The 6,384-nt window shown below is 46.7% G+C and overlaps 1 protein-coding gene across 20 annotated transcripts in view; it reads right to left on the reverse strand.

The window, feature by feature from the left end:
• Positions 1-3,167, reverse strand: part of APBB2 (amyloid beta precursor protein binding family B member 2) — a 338,648-nt gene extending 335,481 nt beyond the window's left edge. For 6 of the 20 annotated variants that reach the window (XM_023532198.1, XM_023532211.1, XM_023532204.1 and 3 more), the window contains exon 1: positions 2,946-3,165. The gene's annotated coding sequence lies outside the window, so the exon portion shown is untranslated. Of the gene's footprint in view, positions 1-2,945 lie in introns of all 20 variants that reach the window. The other 14 variants (XM_011362773.2, XM_023532212.1, XM_023532206.1 and 11 more) reach the window with 7 other exon arrangements.
• Positions 3,168-6,384: the final 3,217 nt, after the last annotated feature.

Genomic DNA, 6,384 nt, shown 5'->3' on the forward strand with positions numbered 1-6,384 from the left:
CCCTTAATTATGGAGAGTCTGTCACTTTGCCTCTGACAAACCATTTCAACAGAGAGAAACGCCATCAGCACATGTAAACATGCAGAATATGTACTAATAACACATTAAAGTTAAAATGGGTAATCTGGGTTTATCTGCCTTACATTTAAGTTTATTTGTTGGTAGTACAACATTGTTAAAAATAAATGAACACAAAACAATCTTAAAATCTGGATGAAACCTTCTAAAAAACATTCAAATCGTTTTGAAGACAGTGTTCCAATCAAATCTAATTCTAAATAACAAATCAAAGATGTTTTACAAGAGAAGTCTTATTGAATAACAATGAAATCACATGAGAAAACTTTAAAGTTCTATTGCTGGGCAATCAAAGGACTGTACACCATCTCAAAGGGGTTTTCATTGGAAGCGGACATTGAGGTCAAAGACACTGACACAAAAGACAACATATGGAAGGAGCTTATTATCAGACTTGATACATAGTAAGCATTGAATAAATGCTAGTTTCCTTAACCCAGAGTAGGAAAAGAAGTATCGCCCACATAACTTGTAAAACCTTTTTACATTTTCCTAAAAAAGTATGTCCTACATCCCTGGAAAACTTAAGGTGTTATATCACCAGGACATTATATTTTATTTTAAAAGTGTAACTGAAAAAGGCATAGAGAGAACATTTTTCTTAAAAGACAAATTTAGATATTCTGATATCAAGGTAATCAACAGCACTCTTCTAATATTATGGCAAGGTTTTCAGTAGTAATTCTTACTCTAACAGAAAAAAAAAATAATTCAATGTTTATTGTTGTTTCTCTGGTAGCAGGAAAAGAAAACTATCATCAAAAGTTGAAATATGACATAAAAAGAGAAACAGCTTTAAAATATTTTATCTTTGTATGTGTTTAATAGTCTTTTCCTAAATAATTTTGTAGTCAGTATTCATATTACTCAAGTTAAGTGTAAAATGTCAGTCTTTCACACTCAAGCTCTTCAAGCTTTTCCACTATCACTTTATAAAAGTTTCAGAAAACAGGATCTTGCTGGCTTCACGGAGGCGAATTATTTAGTTAAAAGTATACTTTGAAAGAGAGAATAATAAACATAATTAACATAATTAAAAGAGAGAAGACGTAAGCACCTTCCTTAGAAAAGGATTTCAACTTTGGAGTCCTTTCTTAAAGGTTCTGAGCAAATATGTAGGGACATTCCAGTTTTTGAAGACCCTGAGTGATTTTTCAGGGTCACACAATAAGCGTATGACAAAAGGACAGCAACAGATATCTTGCATCTGCCCCTCCTGGGCTTCTGACTACCAGCCCATTGTACTCTGCTGCCACCTGTGTTCTCTCAACATTTCCCCCAGGGTGGAGGTTCCTCATCCTCTTGATAAATGTCATCCTTTCGAAACAATGCCATTTCTAGGATTCTGCAAGTTACAACAAACAAGTGTTGAGCAAATGTTGCTGTCAAGCTACAAAATGAAAATACAACAAAGCTGCTACCTACATTCATAAAGAAATGCCCCCTCAAGGATTCTGTCTGTTCCTGAAAGTTCAGAAACAGGAATTCTGATACGCAATTATCACGGCCATTTGAGGACAAGATTTGAAATATAAATCCATAACAAGAAGAGGAGTAGGGGGGAATCAAAGATTTAAGAGACCCAAATCCAGAACAACGGATCAGGATGCCAGTTTGTTTTTTTAGAACAGTGAAATATTAAAACAAATTACAAACAAATGCCAACCTCATAGTTTCCTCATTTCTTGGAATTCAAACACCACGGCTGGCATCGTTTTATAATCCTGTAGGAATTTCGCCCAAGTCATCAGGCACAATGTAAAGCCAGTGACTGAGGGACTTCTTTAAAAAAACAAACAAACAAACAAACAAAAAACTGTGCCCTCCCAGAGCCCTTTCTTGTCAGAGCTTCTGACACTGACCTTATTCTCCTCTTAGCGTTAGCCCTCCCCGACCGCTTAATCCATCCAAAAACGTTTGTGACAGTGTGGCTCTAAACTGCGCAGAACTTGACTACAAAACGGCCACAACTCTAAATCTGTTTTCTCCAATTTATATTTTTTTAATTTAAGTCCCACGCTCCCTTGCCATTCGCCCGTGACTCCTCAGTTCTATCTCTTCACTCGTCGAGACCACCTTTTATTGTTTCAATGGAACTTCGCATCCCTCCTTCCATCGAGCAATGTTTTCATCGCACGAATGTCATCTCTAGCGTTCAACCCTCCATTCCGCCTGGCGGGCAGCAGAGGGGCTTTTTGAACCCAGTGGTCAGCTTTCCTGATTTGAACAGCCATTTTCTAGTTAAAACGCTCTCTACTTCCGAGGGGGGAAATGAACTTTTCCCCCTTTGATTTCGCTGAGGCCGGTCTCTGAATCCCCAAGAAGCCAGCCCCGCCTCCAACTCCCCGGGAGCGCGCTGGCGCCCCGCATGGAAGAGCCCAGCCGCACAGCAGAGGCCGGTGCCAGGGCAAGAGGGTGTGCGCTCTTCCCTGCCGGCGCCCATCCTTACTTTTCTCCTCCGCAGCGCCCCTCGGGCGCACCCCCTCCAACCGGTCTCCCCCGCCCCAGGCCCTGCCAAGCCCGGGCAGCCGAAGGAAAAGAGGGCGCCAGGAAGCAGGAGGGATGCAAGTCAAGGAGTGAGCCCGCAGTCGCCGTGCCACCTAGCCTTGCGGCGCGGGCTGAGGGCGCACCGGACTCCGCAGCGGACGCCCGCTGCAGATGCGGCGGCAGCTGCTGCAGCTGTGGCTGCCGCTGGGCGGGCGGCAGTGGCCGCACAGCCCTCGGGGCCGGGAGGAGAGGAGCAGCCGCCGGGGCTACGCGCAGCCACTGGCCGCACGGCGCTGCCGCTGCCTCCGCCCGGGTCTCTCGCCGCACTCCTGGGCCGTTCCGGGGTCCAGGGCAAAAGCAAGGAAGAAAGCGAGGCTCACCAGCGGTGCGCGCGGCGATCGCCTCCGCTCCAGCGCCCGGCAGCTTTGCTCCAGTCCCGCCCTCCGCCGAGCGCCCGGATCAGCTGCGGGTGCAGCGCACGAGCTTCCTACTTGAGACCAAGACGAGCTCCAGCGACTGAGCATGCCCAGTGCCGCTCCGTGAGTCCCTCACAGGGAGCGGCGCCGGCGAGATTCCACTTCTCCAGGCTTTGGCGGCGGCTGTGAGAGGAGAGGCTGGAGGGGCCTGGTGGGGCGGGGGCCGAGCGGGAGAAAGGCGGGGCCGGGGGCGGAGGCCTGGGAGGAGGGGGAGGGCCGCGCTACTAGTGCGACCCCTGCAGGCAGAGGCTGCAGGGCCTCTGGGAGGCACGGTCCCCTATAACGTCTGGGAAGATATCAAGGAGGCAATGGGGGCCAGGGTGTCGAGACCCAAAGGCCGAGATTTGAGATGCAGCCGGGTTTCCCCTTCATGTAGTCTGGCGCCTGTCTGCACCAAAAGGCAGTTGGGTAAGCTTATACCTGGGTAGTCTTTTCTCCCACATATCTGCATTCCCTTATAATGGGAAAATGTCCTCGTATGGGAGCTGCCCACACCCTCCCAGCTGCAACTTATAGGCAAGACCTTCTCCTTCCTTCTGCCTCCTCATCCAGAATCCCAGGTATACACCACACACACACACACACACACACACACCCAGATCACCGCAGGGGAGAAACACATAATTTCCTTTGCACTTCCAGGAAGATTACCTATAACTCAATTATAAGCAGACAAGCAAGGTCCTGATAAGACTGGATATTCAGTAAGTGGTAATCGGTGCTCTGCGCAGACACTGAGTGACATCCCAAGGCATCCTTAGGGTTGCTCTTTCCCCAGTGCAGCGGTTGTCAAACTTGAGCCTGAGTCAGATGGCCTGGAGGGTTTATGGAAACACGATTGCTGGGTTCCACTCTGAGTCCCTGTGGGTAGATCTGTGGTGGGGCCCAAGTATCTGTATATCTAACAAGTTCTCTGGTGATGCTGGTGATTCTATTCTGAGGGCTGCACTTTGAGAACCATTACTCTACACATACAGCCTTAATTATGACCTCCATCAGAAAGATTATGCTAAAAGTAAATTAATAGCAATAACAAAGTGATGAATCCTCACACATCCTTATCCCCAAATCTCAGAATGCACTCCTTCCTCAAATAACAAACTTACACCAGTTGGTCATTCTTCATGTGAGGACTCTATGCTTTGAGCGAAGGCAACTTTATTCTTTCGAACATCATGAATTTATTGAGGACCCACAGGGTCTTATAGTAAGCCTGCAATAGCAGTGGTTAAAAAAGCCCAGACCCCTGCCTTCATGGAGCTTACAGTCCAGCGAGGTGGACAGACATCCATCACATAATTACTCAAAAATGTCACTTCAAACATGGAGAGTGCTAGAGGGAAATCTATTAGGCTTGTATAAAAGAGTGTATACTGTATAATGGGACTCTGATGAAGATCAGAATAGGATTGGAGGGAATGAATGGTGGGGGGAAGCTGCCTCTTGGAAGAGGGATTTCTGGCGTTTGCACAATTTCTCTCAGACTCATCTGGAAGCCAACAATCATGTGGCTCCTTCCTGCAACACAAAACAATATTTGCCACAGAAATCCCCATAAGTCCATGAAAGTGCTCACCCTTGGGGCTGAGTCTCTGCACCCCAAGATCTGCCTGGCGAGCCTGCGGACCCTGGATAGCTGGGGGCCCAATTTGATAAATGTAACTCACTCTGGGAAAATGCAGACTAAATTCGAAAGCCTTCCAGTTCTAATCTATGTCCTTCAGGCCCAGAAAAGCGAGAAATAAGCCCAAGACCACTCTGCCCGTTTGTAGCAGACATTGGATCGGCCTCCTGCCTTCCAAGCAGGTCTTCTTTCCGCGCTCCATTCCCTTGGACCCCAGAACTCCCCGTTGTTCCCTAGGAATCCTGCCCTGCCACCTCTTCTCTGAAGAGTCCAGGGGTGGTAAAATGGACCTGCCCCGCCCGACTGGGTCTTCTCCGGACGGGGAGGAAAACCCGCGGTGGAGTCCTTGTTAGCGGGGCGGGGCGAAGCGCGCAGGCGCAGTGGCCGCTAGGTAGGGCCGAGGAGGCGCCCAGCTCCACACCTGACGCAATCAGCCTTCCGGAAACGGGTCCTGCCGTCGCGCTCTCCCAGGAAGCGCTTTTGCGTCCTCCACCGTCCGCTGTGTCCCCCGCCCCGGTTGCGAGTCTCCTTGTCGCCCGACTTAGCCTCGGGCGGAGGGCGACGTTCGGCGTCCCACTGGAGACCCGCAGGAGGAGTTGGGAAGGCACCGCCTAAGAAAGCAAAATCCCTGGCTTTCCTAAAAGTGACGTGGAAACGGCACCGAGCTTTCCTTGGCTGCAGGAGGAAATTCCCTTAATTCTGTTATTTCTAGAGAAGACGGGCGGGGGTTGGCGGTGGAGGGGAGATTTTTAACCTTTCTTTGCTGCCTTCCTTCGTTGCTTCGTCCGCCTTCCGACACACGTTTTCTTTCTCCCTCCCTAAAAGGAACGTTTATAGTAACAGCCGTTTTAAGGCAGTATGGAGAGAACTTCTTGATCTCTCTCTTCGTCTAGCTAAATATGTAACAGCACGTTAGCTCTACTACATAAAGCCTTCCACTATACACATTTTATAAATAAGTAATTGGTTTCTCTATATCTCGTCATTTCAGTTTACAAAGAAAATCATTTCTCGTTTCTCCACCTCATGCAATTTGATATCTATTGTGAATGGATTTTTTTCCTTCATGCTGGCTCATTGGTTGTTTTCCAAGGAAATGATATATTCCAAGAATATTCCAAGAGCATGTTTTTAAAAGCATGAAAATAAAAATTACCTCTGTAAGTTCTTTAAGACCAAAGAGAAAAGGAAAAGGCAGATTCAAAGAATTTTAGTTGGAAAGATATTTAGGAGATCATAATAGAATTCCTTCCGGATCAACATAGATTTGACAGAGGACATTTACCTCTCTGTGGCCCAAAGAGGTAAATGACTTTTCCCAACTTAACAGTCAAATCAATGACAGACCTGGCACTTGTATACAGATTTCATGAAAAAATCTGTATTCAGCCTAATGAAAAACTGTATTTGTTTTTTACACAAACACTACGCAGAATACAAGACTACATTAAAGTGCTGTTTATTCAATCCAGAAGTTACAAAGTACAAAATCGATGGGAACAAAGGGAATCCTATTTCTTGTTTCTACCTCTGAAGTCATTAGTCTTTAAACAGTTCTTGATCTATCCAAACCTATCCAACCAACCGCTTCTAAGATTACCAGAGACCACGCGTTAAACATTTCAATTAAAGTATGAAATTCTTCAGAACCTCAAGACATCAGGACTCTTTTGAGTCAATATTTAGAGCCTCTAATATTTTTGCTTGATCATGTAGTCC

This window comes from Pteropus vampyrus, unplaced genomic scaffold, assembly GCF_000151845.1.
Source record: "Pteropus vampyrus isolate Shadow unplaced genomic scaffold, Pvam_2.0 Scaffold79, whole genome shotgun sequence".
In the NCBI taxonomy this organism is placed as follows: domain Eukaryota; kingdom Metazoa; phylum Chordata; class Mammalia; order Chiroptera; family Pteropodidae; genus Pteropus; species Pteropus vampyrus.